At 41.6% G+C, this 14,468-nt stretch overlaps 1 protein-coding gene across 19 annotated transcripts in view; it reads right to left on the bottom strand.

Annotated features, from left to right (window-relative positions):
* ESRRG (estrogen related receptor gamma) overlaps window positions 1-14,468 on the bottom strand; it is a 632,553-nt gene that overhangs the window by 293,513 nt on the left and 324,572 nt on the right. For 3 of the 19 annotated variants that reach the window (XM_086694082.1, XM_086694091.1, XM_086694090.1), the window contains one exon: window positions 11,343-11,423. The exons of the other annotated variants lie outside the window; for them this stretch is intronic. The gene's annotated coding sequence lies outside the window, so the exon portion shown is untranslated. The remainder of the gene's footprint in view (window positions 1-11,342; window positions 11,424-14,468) is intronic. 19 annotated transcript variants of the gene reach the window in all.

The raw sequence follows: 14,468 nt of genomic DNA, 5'->3' as shown, positions 1-14,468 counted from the left end.
TAGAAATTAACTTTTTAAGAAAGAAACTTTTTTGTTATTGATAATCTGTGCTTACTTTGCAAGCAAATCACGTTTATGATACTACTGGTAGATAAAAATTACACATATTCAAAAGAAAGTCAGCCATAGAAGGTTTTGATTCAACTTTAGAGTTAGAAAAACACTGATAAATCAACTAGATGTTCTGTCTAGCTTTACAGAGGAGGAAATCCATGCCTAGGTATTCTATTATATGCCTTGCTGAAAGCCATGACCTAGAACGCACTTGCTTTCCCCCACACACCCAATCACAATTAGTCCCACTGCTGTCAACTAGATTATCTTTTTTGTTCCCAGTATAAGAAACACATGAAAATTTAATTTTAAAGCTCAAAGAGGGAAGGTCAAGTTTTTCTGGCATTACCTATAAACAGTTCATCTTACCAGTAGCATATGTATCTAAATATCAAATTTAAAGTGGAATATTTTAGGGGCACCTGGGTGGCTCAGTCGATTAAGTGTCCAACTTGGGCTCAGGTCTGATCTCGCCATTTGTGAGTTCACGCCCCACATCGGGCTCTGTGCTAACAGCTCAGAGCCTGAAGCCCGCTTCAGATTCTGTGTCTTCCTCTGTCTCTGACCCTCCCCCACTCGCACTCTGTCTCTGTCTCTCTCTCTCAAAAATAAATAAACATTTAAAAAAAGGAAATTTAAAGTGGAATATTTTAATAAGATTTAGACCAATAGGACCTACCTAAAGCATATACACAAGTGCAAGAAGCATGTTGTTGTCAATATTATTCATTATCTCTGTGACATCCATGCATGATTTGCTAAATACCTAATTTCCTATCATGTCCTATATCTATCATGTCTTATCATGTCCTATATCTAGCCTTTTCCCTAGATGTAGTTCTAAATTAAGCAAGGATTGGAAGTGAGTCTGAACATAAGTATACTACTAGAAAGTAATATCGATGTAATTTCTTCTCCCTCTAGCTATTACTCTGTATATACTCCCAAGGTTTTTGCCAGGTTAAAGCAGGGAAAGGCCAGGGGTAGGGTGGGGTGGGGGGGTGGGGGGATTGCTTTTGATATTTATAGCCCTCAACCATGCCTCAAAAACAAATATACAGGAGAAAGGGCAGGTAAAAATTGGATCTGCTTAGGCATCCCTTGCATATCTGAAGTCAAGTTGGAATGGGGACATGAGTAGAGTACTCTAGTGTATTTTCTCAGATCAAATAAATGCTATTTAGTAGACTTCTTTATGTAAAATAATTCAGTCATTAAGAAAAGGACTATGCAGCAGAAAATGATACTTCAGTCCAAATCAGAAGTAATTTTGTAAATGCACTGATGAAATTTTTTTCTTAGATATTCTTACGGCATACACTGCATCATTTTGTTAAATATAGTGGAACACAAAGAAAAACTCAGCTGTGGTTGATTTTGATTCCACGCCATAAGAGGCATCGTGGGGGCTCAATCAAATACAGTCTGTCCATTTAAAAAAAAAATTAATGCTTATTTATTTATTTAGAGAGAGAGAGAGAGAGAAAGAGAGAGAGAGAGAGAAACAGAGCATGAGTGGGGGAGGGCCAGAGTGAGAGAGGGACGTAGAATCTGAAGCAGGCTCCAGGCTCTGAGCTGTCGGCACAGAGTGTGACGAGGGGCTAGAACTCATGAGCCATAAGATCATGACCTGAGCCGAAGCTGGACACTTAACACCCTGAGCCAGCCAGGCACCCTCAGTCTGTCCCATTTTAAATGCTGCTCCCATTTCAGTGTTCATAAAGCACCACGATCCTTTGGTGAAAGAAAATCCCTCCTCATCTGCTGCTGAAATATGATCAGTAATCTCCAAGCCCTTTCTTTGCAAAATCAGAATCATGTCTGACACTTAGAATTCAGAATTTCTATACAACAGATTTCCTAGACAGATCCTAGAGGCTACTGTCCCTTTGGGCTGGCCCATATCTACCTTCCATGTCCACCACCTCACCTCTAAATTGTATTGCCCCTTTCTTCCCAGGGTGCTGGCTAACATCGTTAGATATTTTTGATCATGCCTCTTCACTGCTAATCTTGGAAACTGAGCAGGTCAGTATTTGGATGGCAGACTGAGATGGTAAGCCTCCAAGAAGTTCCCCAATGAATTCCCTCACTTATATTCATACCTGTGCCTAGGACGCTCCCATACTGTACCAGGACTGGTCTGTGTGACCAACAGAATACAGCAGAAGTGCTGGTATGTCACTGCAGAGATTAGATTATGATGAACAATGCAGCTTCTGTTTTGTCCTCTTTCTCTCTCTGATCATGAGTTTGGGGGAAATCAAGCTGCCATGTTGTGAAGAGCCATATGAAGAGGCCCATGTGGTAAGACACCAAGACCCTCCAGCCGGCAGCCATGTGAGTGAACCTGGAAGCAAATCCTCTTGCCCTGTCATGCCTTCAGATGACCTTCCTCCTGGCCAAGACCTTGAGTGCAGCCTCATGAAAGATCTTGAACCAGAACTAGCCAACCAAGCTGATCCCATGCTCCTGACTCTCAGAAACTTTGTGAAAGAATAGATAATTTGCTGTTTCCAGCCACTGTTTTCAGGTAATCTGTTATGCAGCATAATACATACTAACAGGTACTACAGAGTTTTCCTTTTTGTTTTATTTTGTTTTCTTCTAGTCTTTAAGTGACTTGAGGGTAGGAGCCGTATCTTATTCATCTTTAGGTTCAGCGGAGTGACTAAGGACACAGCAGATCCAATAACGGTTTTCTGAATGATGATCATCCCCTTCCTGTTTTTATCATTAAAGTAAATTCAATGACAATTACACATCCAGACTTCTGACTTAACTAAAGATTTTTTTTTTTAAATAATGTGGTTTAAACCAGAGGATACAGAAGAGAAAAAAAAATTCTGAAATGAGATCACCTTTCAAAAGCTCCAATTTTTTTAATGCTCCCGCCATTAAGAGTTCAATATAAATTTACAATGAGGCTCAGTGAGCAATTTAGGAAGCCTTGGCCTCCTGCCTTATAAGCATTCATGATTACAAACTAAAACTTGGCCTCTCCAGCTAAGCCATGACAGCATGATGGGAAAGAGTAAAGGCTGACGTAAGTTAAAAGAAATAAACTCCTGTGGGTCTTGGGTTTTAGGGAACAGTAGACTTATACTCAAAATGATCTAGGGAGAACATTCCTAAAGGTGAGTATCCTTTGCTAACTTAGTGGCTTGGGGTGCATCAGGGATCAAACTTCCCTGCTTCAGTAGGAAGCAACTATATTCTTCAGCAGTAGACATCTGTTCTGAAAGATACTTGATGGTAGATACAGCCCTCCAGGTCCACCAACCCCCATATTCGAATACATTCTTATTGGGAAATCATAGGTTACAAAAATGGGATAAAATAATCTCATCACCGTATTGAGAAATGAAGATGCATCTATTTGGAAATCTCTTAGGAGATGTGTTTGTTTGAGCTGACATTTACTAACAGAGCAACATTTCTTTTTTCTTTTTTTTTCCCCACTGACTAAGCCCCTTTCCTAGACAGTAACCTCCTCTGAGAGAGAGTTATTGTAGGTATTACTCCAGAGGGTAGAGAGAAGGGTTCACTGAGTAGAAAGAAGAAAAGCAAGGTTCTGCTCAGCACACTTGGAAGTTTTACCAAAGGAAAGTTCAAGCTGCATGAATGAAAAGGACAGCATTTCACTGAGGAATAATTTTGTTGGATTGAGTGAGCTAGATCTTAAGGGACCAGAAATCTGGGTAATCTCTAGCCTTCTTCTTCTACGAAAGAAAAGATTCGAGAAAAGCCAGCTTCCTTCCCTCCACTCTCAACTAGCTGACAAGTAAATACAGCTCAAGGAGCTGAAGTGAGGATCTTTTATTTTTGTCATAAAAAAAATCACTAAAATATTAAAAGAGAAAAAATGAATAGGGTGGTACAAAAAAGGGCCTCAGGTTTGGTGAACTTCCATTCCACAAAACAAGCTTTGATTCTTGGATCACTTGACAAAGCCTGCTTACTTCTCAAAAATGTGAGGATTGCCCTGAAAGAGAAGGTGATATACCCTAAGGACTAAACCATAAACCAACAGACTCCTTAGAAAAAAAATTGGCAGCTCTGTTCTTTAATTACATTCTGCTTTTTCATTAAAACAAATCCTCAGACTATGTAATACATAAAGTTTAAACACATATTTTAAAAGCAAGAACACACATACATGAGAAAATAATGCTGATTTTAAATGTTGACTTCTATAATTTTGTGGGTTTTTTTTTAAGTTTATTTATTTATTTTGAGGGAGAGAGCATGAATAAGATTGGCGGGGTGGGAGCAGAGAGAGGGACAGAGAGAATCCCAAGCAGGTTCTGAGCTGTCAGCTTGGAGTCTGACATAGGGTTCAAATTCATGAACCATGAGATCACGACTTGAGCAAAAACCAAGAATCTAACACTCAACTCATGGAGCCACCCAGGCACCTGTGAAATTTTGGTTATAAAAACACAAAGACTTTTCTATCACCTTCATATCATAAATTATCAGTAAAACACTAAGGAGAAACAGAAACATATTCTCTATTTTTTTCCCATAGTCTCCATTTTTGATGAAAGTAGGAGACATACCTAAATTTGAACCATGGTACAAGAAGTTGAAAAGCAGGGCTCCTGGGTGGCTCAGTTGGTTAAGTGTCTGACTTTAGCTCAGGTCATGATTTCACTGTTCGTGAGTTCTAGCCCTTTGGATTCTGGGTCTCCTTCTCTCTGCCCCTCCCCTGCTTGTGCACTCTCTCTCTCTCTCTCTCAAAAATAAATAAACATTTTTTAAAAATTTAATAAAATAAGAAAAAGAGTTGAAAAGCAGAGTATAGAGCAATATCTGCTCAATAGATACGGAGGAAGTGAACTGTAAACACCAGCAAAGTAGGAAATCAACAGGGAGGAGGACTCTTCACCCGGAAGCTCAGGAATGAAGGCCTTTGGGTATCAGGTGTTGGCTTAAGGCAGGGGTAAGGCATGTGGCTAAAATCAGGCAGGACTGAAAGTCTGTCTCTACAAAGCATATGATTCACTCTTTCCTCCTCACTTTGTCTTTGGAGAAACCAAGCTAGAGAAATTCTAAGGACCATAACACCAGGAGCATAGGGTGTGGGGGAAGAAGGGTTGGGGCTCAAAATGAGGGCATTGTAGGAAAGCCTCCACTCCCTCCTCTTCTTCCGCACTGGACTCCCAGAATGCCTTAGGCAATTGTATATCCCCAAGGCAAGACCAGAGGATTCTGTTAATGAGACATGGAAGATTCTAGAAAAAAGACAAACACCAGTATTTTGGGATTCTCTCAAGTGAAAAAAAAAAAAAAAAACTGGCTCACAAAATCACCCTAAAGCCACCCCATCCACAACCCTAACCATGCATCTATCACCTTTTTAATACCTCACTCTTGTATATGAATAAAACAAGCATTTGAGCAATTTCTTCTCCTATGTTATAGATAAATACACATCTTTCTAAATCTTGAAAAATCCTCCCTGGCCTCTATTGTCTCTTCTAGCTCCAATCGAATCCCCCTTCCTTCTTTTCTCTGCCAAACTTTCTGTGGGGCCCCCCCACCCCGTCTTCCTCAGCTCCTGGCATGGCCTTGACCATGAGGTTTGATTTCACCATCAGTTCCTTCTGCCCCCACCCCACACTTCCTAATGCTCAGAGCCAGTGACTTCTTGGATGATCCTCCTGCTGTTTTAACACTACTGACTCTTTCCCAGTCACCCAACCTCAAAACCTCAGCATGACTTTTTAAAAATAAACCTTTTATTTTAGAATAGTTTTAAATTTGCAGAGAAGTTGTGAAGATAGTAAAAGAGTCCCCACCCATATCTCTACCACCCAGTGTTTCCTACTGGTAACATCTTACATTAGTGGATTGCATTTGTCACAACTAAGGAACCCATATTGACACACTATTATTATTTTTAAACTTTATTTTTGTTTTAGAAAGACAGAGAGAGAACTGTCAGAGAAGAACCTGTCGCAGGGCTCCATCTCAGAACTGTGAGATCATGACCTGAGCTGAAATCAAGTGTCAGCTGACTCCTGACTGAGCCACCAGGCACCCTGACACATTATTATTAACAAAAGCCCATACTTTATTCATGTTTCCTTAGTTTTTACCTATTTCTCTATTTTTGTCCCAGGATCCCATCCAGGATATCACATTACATTTAGCTCTTGTCTTTTTAGGTTTCTCTTGATTATAACAGTTCCTGAGACTTTCCTAGTTTTTGATGACCTTGACAGTTTTGAGGAGTGCTGGCCAAGATCTGTTTGCTGTTTCTCTCATGATTAGACTGGGGTTATGGGTTTGGGGGTGAAAGACCATAGAGGTGAAGTGTTGTTTTCATCACATCATATCAAAGGTACATACTATGAACATGGCTTATCACTGTTGATAACCTGACCTTGATCCACCTGGCAGAGATCCACTGTGAAGTTACTCTTTCCCACCCCTCTTTTCACACTGTACTTTTGACAAAGAAGTCACTATGCAGAGCCCACACTTTAGAGGTGAGGAGCTGTGGTCCTTCTCTTTCAGGCAGAGGAACCATAGAGATTACTTGGAATTCTTCTCAGTATCAGTCTTGACTCTTCTTTTGCCCTCACTCCAATTTTATTCGTTTTCCCAATCAGTGGGCAGTACAGTGGGGGTTCAAATCAGATACTGAAACTCCAAGTCCCAAACCTTTAGAGTCAAGAATGAATTATTCGTAGCATCTGAGGGCTTTCTTCCTCTTCTCTTTCCTTCCTTCAACAAATGCTGGTTGTCAGCTATGCGCTTGGCACCATACAGGGGACCCCGCCTTATCCTTGGTTTGGTTTCCTGCAGTTTCAGTTACCCGTGGTCAACGGCAGTCTGGAGGGAGATGATCCTCCTTCTGACGTACTGTCAACAGTAACCTAACACCATTCACAACGTCTACGTCATCACCTCATTCATCTCATCAGGTAGGCATTTTATCATTTCACGTCATCACCAGAAGGAGGGTGAGTGCAGTACAATAAGATATTTTGAAAGAGAGACAGAGAGAGACCACATTCATATGACTTTTATTACAGTTATTATTACAGTTGTTCTATTTATTAGTTATTGTTATTAACTTCTTATGGTGCCTAATTTATAAATTAAACCTTACCATAGGTATGTCTGTGTAAGAAAAAACAGTATTTATAGAGTTTGGAACTATCTGTAGCTTCAGGAACCCACTGGGGGTCTTGGAACATACCATATTCTCCATGAATAAGGGGAAACTACTGTATTCGTTCTAGGAACACAAAGGTAAGTCAAATGGATACAGTCCCTGAGGACTGAAAGATTTGTAATAGTGACTTACAGCTTAGCTAGGGAGTCAGAGAAGGTTGCCCTGAGGTGGCAACTTCTGAGTTAGGATCTCAGTGGTGGGTAGAAGTAAGTCCAGGACGAATGGACACAAGATATGGCACCTGCAAAGGTTCTAACATGTGAGTGAGTGGAGGGGGAGTGCTACAGTACCACAGGCAGGGGAGTGAGCATGAAAGAGGCCTCTGGAACCCCAGGAAAGCCTGCCTCCTGCAGCTCTTATAAGCAATGTGTGGCCACCAACAGCGGGGCAGGGACATGCACAGACTGGAGTTTTAAACAGATTGTGAAGTCTGCCAGGGCAGAAGCTATAGAGGTGCAGGATGATTGGTGAGGAGTCTAGATAGGAGGTAACGGTAGCTTGGCCCAAGGTAGGGACAGTGGGAATAGAGAAAAATGGACAGATTCTAGAGATAGACAGAAACATCAGACCTTGGGTGAGTGACCTAACCTCTTTTTGCCTCGGTTTCTTCATTTGTAAAAGAAACAGAAACAGAAACCTACCTCACGAAGGTGTTATGAGGTAATGAATTAATATGCTCAAAGCATTTAAACAAGTGCCTGGCTCATATTAATTGCTATTAAAAATATTATTTCTATGTTCTCGAATAGGGTATCTAAATCCGCTGAGGACTCAACACCCTCAATGACAGAATGAGGAGGCTTGGCTATATAATTTTCAATACCTTCTCCAGCCCGAAATGGTTAAGATTCTTAACCATTATACGTTGCTACTCTAAGAGGACTATACGCTTTTATGTATGCTGACCCCGGAGAGATCACTCAGTACATGTTACTTTGCCTTATTTAACCTATACCACTGCAATGCCCATTCCTTTTCAAAAACCTGACAATGCGCAATAAAGTGTTCTCTCCTGAGTAATTTTGCAAACTATGAAACTGATTTTCCAATCCTAAACATTTAACATTCAGGCCTGGTAGAATTTGGCCCTAGCATTTCTACCCATTACACAGTGACTCTGTCTTGCTGTTTCTGCTGTGCTTAGAAAGTATTTCAGGAAAGAATCGACCCCAAACAAGCTTAATCCAAAGACACAGCCAATGCCCGCAGAACCACGGCTTAAATGGCCGATTTGATTACTCAGGATAAAAGGAGGCCATTGTAATCACTGAATGATTGAGGATTTAAAAGCATCAACAGTGGGGCTGGCATCACACCAGGATGTATTCTTTGCAGTACAAAGAAGAAGGGCCTTGTCTTCCAGGAGCTTCCAATTCACGTAGGGAAGCAAGGGGAATCCATGTGCAAGAAAACTGAAGGTAAGTCCTCAGAAATTATGAAGGATTTCTCAATTCGGACTGCAGAAGGACAAAAAAGAATTTGAAGGAGAGGAAATGGGGGACGGGTAATGATAAAAAGAGCCAAGAACATTGGGATTGGGATATAGCATCATACTGAGGTTTTTACATCAATAAAAAGTTTGCAACATGTCAACCAAAAGGCCAAACTCTTGCTTCTACCCGCTTCTGGCACACTCACATCTTCAATACACACACAAACTAGGAGGAGCAAAGCAGAAACATGCCAAAGCCTTCTATTAAACTGAGTGAATTTATCTGTAATGATAACTGCAGATATTTCATTGTTAGCAACTTGGGATTATCACTTATGTAGCCCTAGAACCATGCAATGTTCTTGAGGAAGGCAGACCTCCCAAGCCCTTGTTTATTTATTCAGTAAAAAATATCCTAACTTATTGGGGAGAGGGAAGGAGAAATCTCAGTACTTTTCAAATGAAATAACACGAAAACAGCAAAGAAACAGAGGTTGCTAAAGGTGGAGAAAAAACATTAACCACAAATTCAGTTGTAAATGAGCTAACATTGCAAGGAAATTTGAACTAATAAAACAGATGAATTTACTGAGAACTTAACACCTCTCAACACAGCTGTCTGCCCAGTCAGGAAACCATTAACATCTTGTCACCAGTGCCCCAAGCACATCAATGATAGGAACTCTAAAAACAACCCAGAACAACAAAAGGAAGGTGCCACCAAGTAGCCAATGGCGCCCATGCTTTCTCAACCCCCTTTTCACCATGTACATCTATGCACTGAAGAGTTTGCAAAAGCAAGAGGAACCTGGAGAGAAAAGGAGGAAAGCAACGCAGGCAACTTTGAAGAACAAAATGAAAGCGCAAATATTTCAACCAACTTGAGACCAGTTAAGAAACACCTTTTCAAAATCACAGTTGATAAACTGGGGTGGGTGTATGTGTGAGGGGGGTGTTAAAAGTCAGGAAAGCATCCCTTTCGTCATGATAAGTCATTAGAGACAGTATTCTATTTTAATAAGAAAGAAACATCATTTTCTCAAATTGAAATACCAAAGTAGGGGTCTCTACCTCAAAGGCAATCCTGAATTTGGCCCTTGTTACTGTATTTGAGGCATTCATTGCTAAAAATGCTTTAACAAAGGAAAGCCGAAAAAATTTTTTTAAAGGTGAGATGAGAATCAGTTGTGCTCTCGGAAGCTTTGGTGATTGGTTTGCTCGTTCACTTCCTGAGTCAACAGACTGAACACCAACTGCGAGTCAGGATGATGGGAAGCGGCAGGTTCGAAAAGAGAAAGTCTCTTCCCTTGAAAGAACTTACTGTCCAGGGCATGGACTAGGGAAGCGTTAGAACAGGCATGTGCCAAGATGCCGTGAGGACGTGAGGACACTGCCGAGGAAAGCTTCTTTCTGCTTGTGAAGTGGAGAAACTGAGCTAAGGCTCATCCAAGAGGAACAGGAAGGGCACTGGAGATCAAAGGAATAGCAGAGTTGGGGTGCCTCAGTGGCTCTGTCGGTTGAGCGTCCGACTTCAGCTCAGGTCGTGATCTCGCGGTCCGTGAGTTCGAGCCCCGCGTCGGGCTCTGTGCTGACAGCTCAGAGACTGGAGCCTGTTTTGGATTCTGTGTCTCCCTCTCTCTGTGCTCCTCCCCCACTTGTGCTCTGTCTCTCTCTGCCTCTCAAAACTAAGGAAACGTAATAAAAACAAAGGAATAGCAGAGTACCTGTTCTCAAGGGAATGGGGGCTTAGTAGGGCAAGCAAGGTAAATAGGGGCAGGGACTGCCGTGCAATGGGAGCACAGTAGGCATGAATAGGAGATACATAGCAGCAAAAAAAAAAAAAAAAAAAAAAAAAAAAAAGTGAAAAACAACAACAAAAAAGGAGAATGAACTGAGTGGTTGGTTTGTGCCTGATAATACCAAAAGCTAATTTAAAATATTCAATGAAAGTTGTAGCAGGAAAAGGAATAAAACTCATGGGCAAAATAAAATAACAACATTCGGATCAGCTACACAGCCTGGGGCCGCTGCAAATTGAAAATGCGGAGTCCCTTTGTTCCAAAAGTATTCAGAATTTCCAGATTGTGCCAGGGAACATTCAACCAAGTGTGGGGCCCTTCAGAGCATTGGGCCCTAGGTGGCTACACAGGTTGCGCATTCACGAATCTGGCCCTGCTTATATTTGAAGAAAATTTCTAATGTTCACACCTATTCTTTAATACTACAGATAAATAACCCCCATTTCTCAAAGGGCCTGGCTACTACGAAGCACTTAATACACGCTAAGCACCAGGCTGGGAGCTTTGCTTTCACTTAATTTCCTCAGCAACCCATGAAGTAGGTATTACTACCCCCCACTCACAGTTTACGACACCAAAGCGAAGAGAGGTATCTGCAGAAGGGAAGGGGATGCTGTCGATGTATGTGGAGGATACTCCCTCAACGCCTTGAGTCAAGCTGCCTGACCACCAGCGCTCACCAGGGACTTGCAAATGATGCTCTGATTTCTTTGCTACGGGATGGGCTTTGGCGGAGCCACAGAAGTCCAGAGTCCGGAAAGTCAGTTAAGACACTTTGTGCTTAGAGCGTGAGTTGAGAGACTGAGAGAGGAAGAGCCACCGTTCCCCGTGCGGGTCACGCCGCCCCACGGAGTCCCACAGCACCTACCTCTAGTAGGGATGTGAGCTGGATGTGGAGGGAGCAAAATGCCAGCACTCTCAGAATTGTCCTTTTTCAATACAGACACAGCTAGGGGGAGAAATTACATAATTTCCATGAGAAATTATGCATTCAAAGAGCACGTGCCCGCTACAAGAGTACTGAATCTATTTTAAAAGAAGTTATTAAATCTTTAGAACCTATAGTAATTTCTGATGTCTCCCAGCAAACCTCCAACTAATTGTTTGTTTGTTTGTTTGTTTGTTTGTTTGTTTGTTTTGAGACAAAGCCTTGCCTGAGCGTTGGGGTTCAGCAGAGGACTCTCCCCTCCCCCACACCCTCCCTCTTCTATCAGTTTGCCAAATCACCTGAATCCTCTATTGCCATGGATGAAATTCAGTTTTTCCACTTTTTTAGGATAAGAATAAGAACTGCCATGATGACAACACACCATTCATTCTATAGTAAAAAAACACAAAGAATCTAAACATTTACTAAAACCCCTTGGATTGAAATATATATCTATATATGTATATAGATATAAACACACATATACCTATATCTATATATCTATTATATCTATATCTATATATCTATATATCTATATATATCTATATATGTGTGTATACATATAGATATCTAGATACATATATACTATATGAATAGGTCAGTCCTCTTACATTTCTTTTGAGGGGAGGGGCTTTGGTGGTGCCTCTGTCCTTTGGTCTCCCCGGCCCTCCCACGACCCCTGCTGTGGCTCAGAGCACTCTGTGATTAATAGCTCTGCCAGCCATTCCGATTTAAAAACTATTCCTACTTTACGTCTTTTTTTCCACTCCGTCCCTGATTTTCTCTGATCCTTATTTTTGTCCCCAGCAGAAATTCCCTACTGTCAGAATGTTCTCCTCACTCCCAAAGCCTCGTAACTGTATTCCACGGCGTTTTGTTTTGGGAAGCTTCTGTTAAGCAGATAATAGGCCTATTCGAATGAACTGACCAAAAGGTTCTACACAGGGTTATAATCTGTCAGTACCTCTTCCCTCACCCCCCATCCTCCATTCCAAATCCACAGTCGTGAGGCGCAAAGTAAGGGGGAAAAATGTTTTCAACCAACCCAGGGATACGCCACCTGGTCCCAAGCAGGCAGCGGCTTCCTTGTTCTGCTTGTACAATGGAAGTGTAAGTTGCATTTTCAAAATTATTCTGTCAGCCCCATGACAATTTAATTTATTTATTTTTTTATCCAGTTTCTCAACTCTGTTTGGGTAGCAATGTCTCGTCAATATCTCATTCAGGTGTAGCATGGAAAAGTCTAACAACCCTGGGCCGGCAGCCAAGCTTACCAGTGACTGACGCTCGCTTAACTGAGCAAAGATTTGCTCTGCATGAAGTGGGGCTTGACTATACAAGAACCAACAGTGACAGCGAGGGTGCCGGCTGGAATCCTAACAAAGCTGCTTCCAACTTGTGCTCAAGCAAGTGGAACCAGCACTTAAGCTGAATGTTAAGGGGTTTCAATCTTGGTACCTTTTTCCCCCCCATCATTTACCTTCTGAATAAACCCTGGGATTTTACAGGGAAAACAGCACATTAGCACCCTTAAATCACAAATCCTTGTACCTTTTTAAAAGGCTGTTGAAGATTTATTAACTTGTAGGAGCAATCATTTAATTGCTTGCCTCTGCTACACCACACGCTATTTTTTTTTTTTTAAATGACCAAATTAAACCTGCCGCACAAATTTGTGCTTTGAAGTTCCTGCAAAAGGATCATTCCTTTGAGGGAATGGTAAAGAGAAGAAACGAAATGCTCTCCTTTGGTACAGATGTCCACACACCCCCACCTTCCCCGCCCAAGATGCCTTCATACACAGAAGCAAATCAATCTCGTTTAAATGCTTCAAATTCATTTCCCAAGCCAGGTCCAAATTTCACTGTCATTTTTCCCTCTGTAATTTCAATGAAAGCCCATAAGCATTTACAAATGGAGGAACGTCATACTTACAATTCTGGGATGTGTAATGCAGCTGTGTATCTTATGAAAAAACTGTTATGTTTATATATTGCTGTCCTTCCTGTTCAAAGACCACACCACTCGGTAAAGCTGAAGAAACTAGTGAGAAACCCAAAGTCCTTTCCACACCACCGACGTGTGAAAACCATTCGTTGAATTGAGCTGCAGTGGCAATTAGCAGAGTCTGTTGTTTGAGACTTTGTCTCTTAGGTCAAATGCAGCCCAAAGTCAACGAGATAATTTACCATCTAACCACAATGAATTTGGTGATTTGCAACCGCAGAATCAAATATTTAGGCTAATTTCCACTTCACATACATACACTAATAGGTACACACACAACTGCCCATCTGCACGTTTGGTTAGCTAGCAGTAATCCGAAGTTGTGTGTGGATAACTAGACAGCGTCTGAGTGACAGAGGCAGTGCATCTGGTTTTTTTAAGCCCTGGATGTCTTTTCCTTGGGAAGGAGCCCTGTTCCATTGCATCAGATGCCCAGTAACGCGATCTCATCAATCTATGTGAGCATCAGAAGTCGGGGCTGGTCACAAGTGAAATTCTCTTCCTTGCCAATTGAGATCGACATGTGCTGTTGTCATAAAGATCACACTATCCAATTGGACCAAATTGGTGGTCTTGAGAATAAACGAAGGTACAGTCTGTCAAAGTGAAAGGCGTCTGCAGGGCTCGAGTGTTAGGTTTCCACAAACGACAGTTTCCCGAATCTCTGTGGGTTCAAACACTGTTTTGTAATTGGAAAAAAAAGGGGGGGGATTTTTTTTTTGTCCTTTTGGTATTTTGTTTTGTTTTGGCTCTGTTTGTTTTGTTTCAGTCTGTTTTTTAAGGCATTTATGCCCAGAGTACTACAAAGGGATAGAAGTAGGGCCTCCCTGGCAGGGACATAAAAGTGTATGGGTTTTGAAGGAGAATGTGTAACTGGAAGGCTCTTCTAACTCTCTCAAACCCAAACCTGGTTAGCTGGGAAACAGTTTTTTAGACGCGTCCTTTCTTCCCTCTGTGGGACTTGGAACCTGGATGCTATAATTGAAAGCCAGTGTATTAAGCATAACACATCAAACTACTGTTAACACCCAGCCTCCCGCAAGGCTGCCTCCTATAACA

The sequence above is a fragment of the Puma concolor genome, chromosome E4 (genome assembly GCF_028749965.1).
Source record: "Puma concolor isolate L17-30 chromosome E4, mPumCon1.1.hap2, whole genome shotgun sequence".
Taxonomy (NCBI): domain Eukaryota; kingdom Metazoa; phylum Chordata; class Mammalia; order Carnivora; family Felidae; genus Puma; species Puma concolor.
The sequence above is the reverse complement of the archived record's forward strand: the minus strand, read 5'-3'. Positions and strand labels throughout refer to the sequence as shown.